The sequence below is a fragment of the Monodon monoceros genome, unplaced genomic scaffold (assembly GCF_005190385.1).
Source record: "Monodon monoceros isolate NGI ecotype Baffin Bay Population unplaced genomic scaffold, NGI_Narwhal_1 Super_Scaffold_21, whole genome shotgun sequence".
Classification (NCBI taxonomy): domain Eukaryota; kingdom Metazoa; phylum Chordata; class Mammalia; order Artiodactyla; family Monodontidae; genus Monodon; species Monodon monoceros.
Window position 1 is genome coordinate 84,881,965 of NW_021703778.1, and position 12,765 is coordinate 84,894,729.

Below are 12,765 nucleotides of genomic sequence, written 5' to 3' on the forward strand. Positions count from 1 at the left end.
AAGTCATTATGAATGCCCAAGGGCAGGTACCCTACTTTGTTCACCACTGACTTTCCAGAACCTGGTTACTGTGCCTGGAACAATGTAAGTAAGTCTCATGTGCTGAATGTATCAATGATGCCTTACAGTGATTTAGGAACGGATGAGGCATTATTTAATCCTTGATTAATTCTTCATTTATTCATGGATAAGCATACCTTCAGCACACATGCATGCCTTCTGTGTGGCTGTTTCCTATGCAGCATACAAAAGAATTTTTCTTTTTTTTTTTTTTTTTTTTTTACCACCAAGGAACTTTCAATATTGTTGCGTAGACAAGGCATACCAATTACTAGTAATCCACATTAAATAATTATTTTAAGTGCACCTCACTGAATCACAAAGATAATAATTACTGCTGTTGGGGGTGTTTAGGCAAAGCTTTGCAGAGGCACTGGGTCTCTAAGTGGCTGCTGGAGAACCTTCAGGCTCTGTATAGAAAAGAGCAAGTCAGTCAAAGGAACATTGAGCAGATGAAGGAGACGCCGGTGGTATCAGCTCTATTCTAGTCAGGCTTTGCTGTGAAGGAGCTGGCATTTTCTCCGAATTAGGGAAGAGCGCACGGCTTCTGGGGAATAAGCACTAGCAGTCGATTTTCTCTGCTTTTTGTGACTTTTTATTTTCATCACATATTTGAAGAGTCTCTATTATTTCCTGCAGAGTCAAGTTTCTTTTTATGTGCAGATTCCATCGCACATTAAGAATGCTTACATGTGAATAGCTTCAGGTTACAGTTCTATTTAAAGTTTTTCTATGTAAAGCCTTGATTTAAGAAAATTTCTCATTATCTTGCATTTTCCTTGTAAACTGATCTTCCCTCGATTATACCTTGCCAGGTGTATGGGCATGTTTATCTGCTAAGAAGACAAATATTTTTATCATGCCCTTTCCTAGCAAAGGAGAATTGGGAGTATGAAGTATACACAGAGGTTAAGTTTATCGGGGTTCTTGAGTTTTGGGCACCACAAACTCTGTGTACAAGGAGTAATAGGCTCCTGTATGTTTCAATACTTGGATAATTTTGGTTGCTGTCACTGACGGATGATTTGATTTAAAAATCAGCTTTATTATAGCTGGACTGAAGGCCCCTTAAAAATACTTCCACTCACTGATGGCGAACAGCATTATGGTGAAGATCTAAGTCTGAGGCAAATCAGAGACTAAAATGATCACTTCCTTTAATAAATGGGACACCAATGAGCCAATTATAGCGCAGCGCCAGTCTTTGAATCTTTGTTTGGACCTTGCTTTGAATCTTTGTTTGGACCTTGCTTTTTTTGAGATGTGTGGGACACAAGCCACATGTAAAATTGTTTATCATCATCATCACGATTATTTTAATAGTTCACGCCATAGGAGCACAGCCTACACTTGGGGTGGACCAAAGAATGCCCAGCAAGGACTTCTTGCTGCAAATATGACCCCAAAAGTACTCAGCATTATCTAGCTACATAATTCCACAGTTGCATTTTGAATACTCCCTGGGAATTGGAGAGGGGTGGGGATTTTGAAGAAGAGAAGGGGGTAGCTGGGGGTGGAGAGGGGGACTGGGGAATTCCAGCGACTAGCACAGACTTCAAAGTCTTATTCCTGCTAATCTCATAATGTCCTTGAGCTCCCCCACAAACAGCTGCTGTTGTTAGTAAAACGCTCCTTAACTCTTCACATACTAGTCCCCTGCAAGCTCAAAAAACCACACAAAGAAAGATCTGGTGGCATAGCTTCTGAAAACAATAGATTTTGGGTTTTGTTTTTCTCTCTCATCTTTTTTATATCTTCGAAGCATTCATTCACTCAACATTAACTGAGTGGACCTCCTATATGCAAAGTACTGTTTAAAAAGAGTAGGGAATTCCAAATAAAAGAATTATCTCCTGACCACCAGGAGTTACAGTTTCCTGGTGAAGGTAGAGCAGAATATGATGTGCGGGGGGCCTAAAAAGGATTCAGAAGACAAAGTTATGAATAGTAAGAGTAGGAGGGGATCACCACCAACTTGGGAAATTAGGGAAGTACTCCAGTATTTAAGCAGGCCATTCCTGAATGGCACACAGACTTCTCATCATCCAAGGTGTGCTCAGGCAGAGGCAAGATGCAGTGGCTGCAAAGCACAAGGGAGTGATTGGTACCGCTGGGCTGAAGGAAGATTCACACAGGGTGGCAGTGGTTGATAAAGCTGGGCAGGGAGGTGAGGTTGGGGCCTAACTGCATAGCCTGATGAAGTCTTTCTCATTAAGAAGTGCATAATCGGGCTTCCCTGGTGGTGCAGTGGTTGGGGGTCCGCCTGCCGATGTAGGGGACACGGGTTCGTGCCCCGGTCCGGGAAGATCCCACATGCCGCGGAGCGGCTGGGCCCGTGAGCCATGGCTGCTGAGCCTGCGCGTCCGGAGCCTGTGCTCCGCAACGGGAGATGCCACAACAGTGAGAGGCCCGCGTAAGAAGTGCATAATCAAGGGGACGCTTGAGGAAAATGATTGCCTTGCTGGTGTGAGGTATTGTCTGGAGACAGGAAAATAGGGGCACACAGTGCAGACAGAGGGTTAAGAACAATAAACCTATACGTTTCTATAGAAATTGACCTTTTACGAAGTGCTTCCACATTTATCTCATTTAATACAAGTGGGGGAAACTGGGACCCAGAGAATTTCACACCTCTCTTGGCAAAACCAGAACTCAAATACTACTCTGTGATACCAACTTAGGGTCCAGGGATTTCTCCCAAGTCACCACAGTCCCAACGGTTCCATTAGGGCTCAAATCCTTGAACTGAGATGGTGGCAGTGGGAAAAAGAAGGAGGGGATGGATAGAAAAGAGACTGTAAAGAACAGACCCCCAGGTCTTGGTGACTGATCTGCAGAGCCTGGCACCTGGAGCAAGAGAACAATCTAGACTCAATTCAACTCCTGACTTCCATTAAATTTTTATTGATGATCTGTCACTTTTCTGAATTCCTAGAACACATTGTCCAAAGCATGTAACCAGTCAGTTTATTCCTTAGCAATATGTTCTCTAATTGTTTCTTGAGTGTTTGTTAGTTTTTAGTTCCAAGTCTTTAAGTGCCTAAACAGGAGACGTTACTTTGTTTATTTTCATTGTATTCCTCATATCGACTAGACCAGTAGTAGGAAAGTACAAATAGATTTGTTAGAGAATCCTCTACTATGCACTTGAAATGTAACTTCTTTAGCTAACAGTTTAGCAAAACATGTATATCTTGGAAGAGAGGAGGAGAATACAAAATAATAACACTGATTAATAGATTAGTAAAATGTTGACATATGATTTTTTCAGATCTAAAAGGAACTAATGTTTGGATGTCACAGTTTCCTTTCCTGGAGGTATTCATGGTGAAGATTAGCTTTTTTTTTTTATTATACAAAACTTGTGTTGTAATGTATTTTGGATTATGGTCATTTATTCATTCAACAAACATGAATGGGTGTCTCCTACGATATAGGTATTGTCCTATGGAAATGAACCAGCACTTTGAAACCCTAGCCCTTCATGGGGGTAGATGGGTGGGTTTCCTTGGGACCAGATAGCAAGGCAAAGAGTCAATAGCATATCAGAGGCACTGTCAATTACATATCAGAAACTGTGTAGTTGTTTTTCTGTTTGTTTGTTTTTTTGGACAGATCTTTCTAAGTAACTATTTTTCTGCACTCAATACATTTGGGGGAGGCTGCTACATAGCTAAGATCACTGTGACCACAGAACAACAGATGAAAAGGATAAAGCACTGAACAACAAGAAAAATGCATCTCACCCTCATAAGAATGTAAGTGAAAAATTGAAGATAAATAGATACAGCCTTCATCTTTTACAAATATGATTCTTCCTCAATATCTCCCCAATATAAACTCTTTGGAGTGTTCATATATTCAGGAAGGCACAGTATCATCAGTAAATACATAACACCTCTGAAGAAAGAATAAAGCTAAAAACAACCTCTGATTATGAATACATTTCAGTGTGGTGTAATAATGATATTACATTATAGTGATGGTAGAGAGGCTCTGATAGCACCCATCGGCATACTGCATGAGAAAACAAACCCAAGTTCACTTTTAAGAATATCTACAAGCCATGTGCTAAAAAAGTTTTTTTTTTAAACAGGACTACTTTATAGTACAATTTAACACAACTGTTATATGAACTGCAAATGAAGATTTCAAAGATTTAGCTGCTACTAAACACTCAGTACTGTTAATAGTATATCAGAAAATGTGTAGGACACAGAAGTTGCAAAACTGCTGAGATGAACATCAGAAAGGGTGCAAAATCCAGTAGGTAACATGGGAAGAATATACAGTAGAATCAGGAGGTCGGACCTAGAAGATCTACTGAGAATAAATTAGGATTGAAAATAGGGGCAGGGCATGGGAAGATCCTGGGTGACTGCCTTACTCTAGAATATTCCTTACCTGTCAAGATTTATAATGTGAGGGTGGATTAACTCTGGTTTAAAGACCTCAGCCAGATCAGTCATGCGTTGATTGAGAATCAGACAGACTAATTTCCACTGGTAGAAGCTCTTTGATGGCAGGATTTGTGTATTTCATGTCTGTGTTTGTGCCCCATTCATTGAAGCTTACCAACTTTTTGATGGCTTATAGGTTACATACACTAAAGGAAAAGGAAAATGGACCTTTACCCCTTCATGTCATTAAGGTAAAGCTTTTTCTGAAAGTTATTAATAAGATCAGAAATAAGAAAACAGAATATAGGTGATTACAAACACTCACTAGCAAGCAGTAAACAAAGAACAGATACAAACACTGACTGTTCTAAGGAACCAATGACACAGAATGATCGGCGTTAACTTCCAGATACTTAAATTTCCTTCTTAGAACATGTCAGCAAATGTGAATGCCATTTTCCTGTTTCCCAGGAAATCTGGACGGACTTGAGATGCAGCAGAGTAAGAGAAATACCACTCTGGGCTCAGGACCCAGGGTAGGTGTGGTACCAGCCTTGTGGTTTTTGGTGAATTACCTAATCCTTTTGAGCCTCATTTTCCTGATCTGTGGAGTGGAAACAAAAATGATTGATTTGCCTATATTTCAGTGTTATTGTAAAGATAAAATGAGTTAATAAATGTGAGTTTTGAAATGAAAGCTACCTGTGATACAAACTACTATACACATGCATGATACCTTGATCTATTGAGAGGGAAATCAGCAATTAACAGCAATTAATTACTGAGTTGGGGTCAGCTGTATGTCTATATATATATATATATATATATATATATATATACACACACACACATATGTGCACATATATATCACAATATATATTAGTATTTATACTGAGTATTTCTTATGTGCTAGGCAGCATATCTTCAAATTTGAATTAAGCAAAAATCACTCAGCTGTGAGTTCCCAAGCAGCCAGAGTGGTTTCTTGGATGAGATGTTGCCATGCTTTTTGTATCATGAGCCCCTCTTCAGGTGACTTTGGCATCGTCTATGGTACATGGACACATTGGATGAGGTTGTGTAGCACAGCAGTTCTGGGCTAGGTCTCTCAAGTAAGGCAAACCTGGGTCTACTCCTGACCCTGCACTTAACTAGCAATGTAACTTTGTGCAAGTCAGTTAATTTGATGCTAGAATCTCCTTCCCAAGATTGCTGGGAGGACGTGCCTCCACGTGCTTAGCACGTTACTGGCACATCACTGGTGCTCAGTATATGTTATCTGTGTTGGTGATAGTGGTTGAGAAGGAACACCAGGGACCAGTAATCTGGTTCCAGGCTCTGTTTTATTACCTGGGGATGGTAAGCAGCTTTATTAACAAGAAATACTTTCAGCGTAGCCTATACTTTTTCCTGTAATGTTTCTTTAGCCAAGACTCTGAGCTGGTGGAGAAGGAAGTTTTTCTTTTTTTTTTTTTAAAGGGAGGGTGCAATTTTAATTAATTTATTATTTATTTATGGCTGTGTTGGGTCTTCGTTTCTGTGCGAGGGCTTTCTCTAGTTGTGGCAAGTGGGGGCCACTCTTCATTGCAGTGCGCGGGCCTCTCACTATCGCGGCCTCTCGTTGTGGAGCACAGGCTCCAGACGCGCAGGCTCAGTAGCTGTGGCACGCGGGCTCAGTAGTTGTGGCTCGCGGGCTCTAGAGCGCAGGCTCAGTAGCTGTGGCACGCGGGCTCAGTAGATGTGGCTCGTGGGCTCTAGAGCGCAGGCTCAGTAGTTGTGGTGCACGGGTTTAGTTGCTCCACGGCACGTGGGATCTTCCCAGACCAGGGCTCGAACCCATGTCCCCTGCATTGGCAGGCAGATTCTCAACCACTGTGCCACCAGGGAAGCCCAAGAAGGAAGTTTTAAGAGTACACTATCAGCCCTCACTCTTTCATTATGGAAACTGCCTACAGGAGCTATTTTGTGGCAATATCTTTGAAAAGTTGTAGGGATTTGGCTTCTATGAAAGTGAACTGCCATCTGTTGGTCCTGCAGGCATTTGCACAAGGAAGAGTAGTAGCCCTTTCTTTCGATGACTTGTGGCTGGTGCCGTTTTCCCCCTCTATTTTTGTGAAGGTCTCTGAGGGAAGTCCCTTCCTGTGCAGGCCGTTTTGATTGGTGTTGGATAGTTGTTCTCCTGTCAGCTGATAATGGTCTGATAGCTCAGTGCAGTTCAGCTTTGAATGAGTCAGTGTCATCTGTGTCAGGCGTTTATTTTTAGTACATTTTGCCCCACAGATACATCTCTGAGATGTGTCTCTTCCATCTGTCTGACTCTATGCTTCTGTTTAAGTGACACATAAAGGCTTGTATCCAATTCTTTATACCTAAGCCTTTCTCTTCCTTATACCATTGAGACAGCCACCCAGAGCTACAGGGATGCCCGTTTATTCCCACTATTAAATGGGTTTCTCATGGTAATGATGTCAGTATTATAAATATATGTTAAAATAGGCCTATTCAAACTACATACACATGTATACACATTTATATGCAGATATACATATGTGGTCATACATAAATAACCATGTGGATGTATTTTATATATATATATTTTGTATCATCGATACTATATTGACATGTTAAAACAGGCAGCTAGAAAGACATATATATATTTACACATAAATATACAGGTGGATGTATATTACTCATAGCTATATCATATGTTTTGTATCATCAAGTAGGTTTACAGTCTTCTTCTGTTATCTGTTGGGTTTTATATCCCCCAATTGTCCAGAATATGAGCATGCGAGTGTATGGAGAGGAATATTTCAGCTACCATCCCTCTGTTCTGCTTTGGGATGGAATGTGAAGTCTCCATTCCAGTATTAGGGAGTGTCCCACTGCTTCTGAGCTGTGGGAGGTTATAAACTATCACCACCTTACAATCTACAGAATACATTCAGGCTATTTAGATTCACTGCATAATTTGCCTTCATGGAGGCTGTCGGTGCCGACTTCCTTTGTCCACTATTGGATTGGGTGTGCTCAGTGTGAATTCTGATCTAGGAAAGCTCCAGTAGAACTTCAAAGATTCACAATGCGTGAAATTAATCTCATCTGCACTTGAGCAGACTGATTTAAGAATGAATGTGTTCCGATTTTCTCCTCTTTTTTTTATGTATATGTGTTTTGTCATTAAAACGTCCATATGTTTGTGTTAATGTGGAAAAATATATGCACATGCACATTCTCCTCTTTTTTTTATATATATGTGTTTTGTCATTAAAACATCCATATGTTTGTGTTAATGTGGAAAAATATACACACATGCACATTTGCACTAGCAAAAAATATTCAATATTTCTTAAGTGTACCCCCCCATAACTTATCAGGTATTGCATTTGTCAGCCTGAAAAATAAAGGTTTTCTATTAATACAATTCCAAGCATGTAATCTTGTTAGCTCAAAGTGAGCTTCAATAGCCCTTGACAGACGCCAGCAGAACTAGCTCTCTGCATGAAAACAAACCACACAATTCCATTTTTATGTACATGTTGGTACTTGTTGACATACTATTAACTTGTTTTAATACGGCCTACTTAGAAAGGTGTATATCTTGGTAGTTAAAGCCCACTACATTGTAAAGTACCCTTTATATCCAAAATATTGCTCTCATAGGAAAACTGTAATTACAGCGTTTAGACTATGTAGCCAAACTATGTTGCTTTATCTTGTCTTTGGAAAACCCATAGTAAGCTAAAATTGTACCTGTCATTGAATCAGCAGTGACGAGAAAAAACAAAGTGACCACCCGCCGGGGACTTAGCGGAATACGGAGGGTGTAGGTTGCTGCACCATTAACCACGGTTCTGCTTGATTATTATTGGTCACAGCTTCAGTCTGGATGGAACCTAAATGCCGACATTTCAGTCTCCGAAAATCCTGTTCTTTCATGAAATTTGGTTACCACAGTTTTCTCTCAGAGAAGATGATGGATAGTGACACATTTTTCACCTAGTGACATATTTTGCCAAAGGGGACACGTTCGCCTGGCGAATAAGTAAATCCAGTCCTCCTCACACAAGCAGTCATTTCCTTTCACTCTTATCCTGAAGTTGAACAACTTCCTGCTGCTTTTGTCGTCACACCTGAGAGAGTGAGTGCATAGTCCTAAGCGGGAATACGGATCAGTATATACTTAGCCCTGCAGGCTTCGAGAGAATACAGTGATTCACAATCACTCTGCTCACGGAACATTGCCAGCTTAGCTACAGCAATTTCATTTTCTTCTTTCTACTCTAAAAATCTTGAAAATACCATTAGGAGATTTTCTTTCTTCCCCTCAAATGATGCCACTAATGTAACCTTCTTTAGAAGCGTCTTTTTCTTGTTTTAAAATGGAGAGACCTCCAAATGTTTTCAGTCAGTTCTCATGTCTACATAGGCTTCATGACCTCAAATATCCTGCTTCAGTCTGCCTGGCACACACCTCACACCCATTCTGTGACCACCTACAAGTAAGTTAGTCTATGTAAAGAGAAGACTGGGAAAGAAGGCCAGGGAGTGGGCTGGACAAGAAGTAAATGTGGAAGGATTCACTGTTTCCTGTATGTTTTGTGAAACACATGTGACGGCATATGCTGGTGCCTTCAGAGAGGGAGAAGTGGCCCCTTCAGTTGGAAATTGTTACAGTGATGACGACAGCAATAACACAACAGATGAGAAGAGGAAGAAGGAGATGAAAGGAAGATGCTCATTATGTACAACTTGACTGTTTTCTTAAAGATGTTTCCAATAAGGGGCTAAAGCATCACAATTTGGCCAAGCTTCCTTTTCCCTTCTTCTCTGGATTATCAAAGCTGCCAGCAACAAAACAGGTTTGGAACCCAACCAGATCTCAGATAGAGTCCCAGCACCCACACGCCTAGTTCACTGTGAGAGGCTGATCTCAACATCTTCACCAGAGTGGATATTCTTTTGTCATCTTGGAAACAGATGTGTTTGCCCTTTTAGAGACACACAGATCAGCACGTTGTGTCCCTGAAAAATCTCCAGTAAGCTAATTTTAGTCCTTCTCCTAATGTTGGTAAGCTTCATTTAGTCCTTTGAGACTAAATCAGGCCTCCAAAAGGAAACACCTACAGTTGGTAAGAACAGGACAGGGCCCAAGGAGACACTTCAGTTGTTTCCATGACCCACCTGTACCAACTATTTGACACAGAAAAGCCCTCCTTATTATAAGTGAGAGAAAAGCTAGAATTAATTCCATCCAAGTGTATAGTTGATGCAATCCAATTTTATCATAATTAGTTTTACTTAAATGATATGACATTATCCCTGACACAATGATTTAAATGCTGTGTAACTGCACATGCACTTAACATCTGTATGTCATTTTCACTCATTTATCAACCATGCATGCATTCAGAATCTACAATATGCCAAAAACTGATTGTTTAAAAGTATATGATATTTGAAGGAGTTAAATATTAAGTAGGAGAACAAAGAATGGTACAAGTATTTTCATCTTTGAATGCTTTTCAATACTTCACATCAAATAAAACAGAAAGGCTGGGATGAGACCTGGCATAGGTATTTTTTAAAAGCCCCCCAAGTGGACCTGGGGATGGGGGTCACTAATCTAGACCACGGGGGATCAACTAACTGTCCTAAAAGACATGCTTTACAATCGTGCCTATGACCAGTGTCAGCGTCCCTTGGAGGTTTGTTCTGAATGCAGAATCCCAAGCCCTAGGAGAGATCCACTCATTCATAATCCGCATTTTAATAACGTCCCCGGGTGAGCAGCATGTACATAGAAGTTTGAGAAGACCTGCTCTACCATGGCAGACATGGCAGCAGGGTTGTATATTTGAAACCGATTGCTAAGCCTTGCCCCTGTCTCCTTCAAACCTTCGTATGAAGCCTTGCTGGAGGCACTGAGAGGTTGCACTGTGCAAGCAAGACACATTCTCCTCTGTTTGTCAGATCTTCCAAAGCAATGAGCATGCAGGCCCTGGAAGCTCTAGGTGGCACAGAGAGCCAAGTCCATTCATGGTAATTAGTCCAAAATACGTTCTTCATCAGAGAAGCAGAGGTCGTGTGGGCAAAGTACTAGATTTAAGCCTCTGTACTCACTGTGTGTGGTGTATCCATCACGAATTGTCTTCCTGTCAATACAAGTTGTGGCGACCACAGAAAAAGACATCTGACATATATGACTGAGTAGAGATTTGCACACCTCTAACCTCTTTTTTCTTGTGTACTTGGGGAATCCTTCCTAGGAGTGGGACTTTGGAATAATCCCTATCTCTAGCACTATTTCTGCCTCTTTTGCTCTATTTCTATCTCCATCTCTACCTCTGTCTCACTCTCCATCTCTATTCCTATCCCTGCATCCATCGCCATCTCCACCTCTCATTATATCGTCACTCTGCCATTTTCTAAAACAGTATCCAAAGTGGTTCACAGTAAAAGCACAGGATAAAATCATACATCACCCCAACCCCTCCTGCCTTATTTGCCCTGTCCTTGCTTCTCCACCATTATTGCATATTCAGCCTCATCGCCCTGGAGGTCACGGTCCACTCTCTGCTCACTACATTGTCTCCTTTGCTCTCTTTCACAGATTCTGGTTGGACCACTCCAGGTCTTCTGACTCCTTGTGGCTCCCCTTGGATTGCTGTATTGCTTGTATCTAGACGTGTGCATACCCTGCCTGTCCAGCTAGATGGAGAAGCCTTCGAGGGTAAGGCCTGTGGCTTTGGGTGCCCTAAAAGCCATGTTCCCTGCTGTCCTCATAGTAGGTGCTCAGCAGGTATTTAATGAGTGTGTGTGTGCTTATCTGTTTCTATCACAGGGTGAAGAAGAGTAGAAAGAACACAGATCTGAGTCAAAAAAAATCACAGCATTCTCTGAATGACTTTCGCAAGACATTTAAGCTCTGTACCTCAGTTTACCCATCTGTAAAAAGAGAGGGTTGAACTAGTTATCTCTGTTTCCTCCAGCTCAGACTTGCTCTATTTCTGTTGGTCCTCACAGCTGAAGCCTCTACTGGCACTGGCTGCTTTAGAATCTACCTTAATAGGCATATAACATATCTTTGTACAGAACTATAATGTTCATCAATTGAGTTCTAAAATACAGAAAGATCTGATCCTGTTATCATCACCAAGTTAGGTAGGCCGCCTCCATTAAGAAGGCTGGGAAACAGATCATGATTCACTCAGCAAACACTTGCTGAGTAGCTATCATGTGTCAGACACTGTGCTGAGCTCTGGCGATACAGCCCTCAAGGCTAGAAGGGAGGCAGACAAAGAAACCAACTGTAGTACTGCAGGCTCTGTCCTACCTTAGCGGTACACACAGAGTGCTATCAGACAGTCTGAGTGCTAGGGATTATCAGACAGGTGCTCGTTCAGGTGCATTTCCTAGAGTGAGCAGTACCAGTGGGCAGGGTTGGGGAGCATAGTGTTTCATGGTAGAGGTAGCGGTGGGTACAGACATGAGATTTATGGGAACTGAGAACAGTTCAGTGTGCCTGAAGAGCTAAAAGGTGTGAAGGCAGGTAGGACTTGAGAGGAGCAGGGAGCAATGGTCCTGTCAAACCGGATGCCTGGCTAAGGAACTGGAGTTTAGATGCCACAAGCCAGGGGACTTACCTCTTCCACACAGAAGGAGCCATATTTCCCACAAACTCCTGGCCAAAGAGCCCAGCCAGCCTGGATCCAAGCCTCACCAAGATGCAGATTCTCTAACCTTCACTGAGCTCCAGGCACTACCCCAGGTACTTTCAGCAGCATGAGGCGGGAAGGAATTAGGAATCAGAAATTTTGGAAATGGCAGAGAGAGACAGACAGACAAAGAGACAGAGAGACAAAGAGAGGCAGAAATAGAGAAACGGAGAGACAGACATTCCTAAGGCTACACACACACAACAAATAATAGACCCAGGATTCACAGCTAGACCCTCTGCCAACAAACCCAATTCTCACTCTCTCTTAGTCCTACATCTTGAAGAGTTCCCGCGTGTTTTGAAAATCTGCTTAAGGCCATGATATTTCTGTAAACGATTTTTGTTTCCTGCTGTCCTTGCCCCTCACCACGGCCACTCATTATTCCACCCTGGTCCCCAAGCTGCATAAACATGTGGGAAGGGATAAAGGAGGGACCCGCAGGGCCAGAAGAAGCTGCGGGGATCTGGAGCAATGCCTCCCTCCTCCCACTCTGCTCCATTTAACTTGGCTTTGAAAAGGCAGGCCATTGGAGGCTGGGTTTTTATCACTAGTGACTTCCTTTCCCAAGAAATGTGAGCCCTGTG

General features: G+C 41.9%; 1 protein-coding gene across 1 annotated transcript in view; it reads right to left on the reverse strand.

The window, feature by feature from the left end:
- Nucleotides 1–12,218, reverse strand: part of SEMA6D (semaphorin 6D) — a 141,705-nt gene extending 129,487 nt beyond the window's left edge. Inside the window, exon 1 of the mRNA XM_029237894.1 lies at nucleotides 12,107–12,218. The gene's annotated coding sequence lies outside the window, so the exon portion shown is untranslated. The remainder of the gene's footprint in view (nucleotides 1–12,106) is intronic.
- Nucleotides 12,219–12,765: the final 547 nt, after the last annotated feature.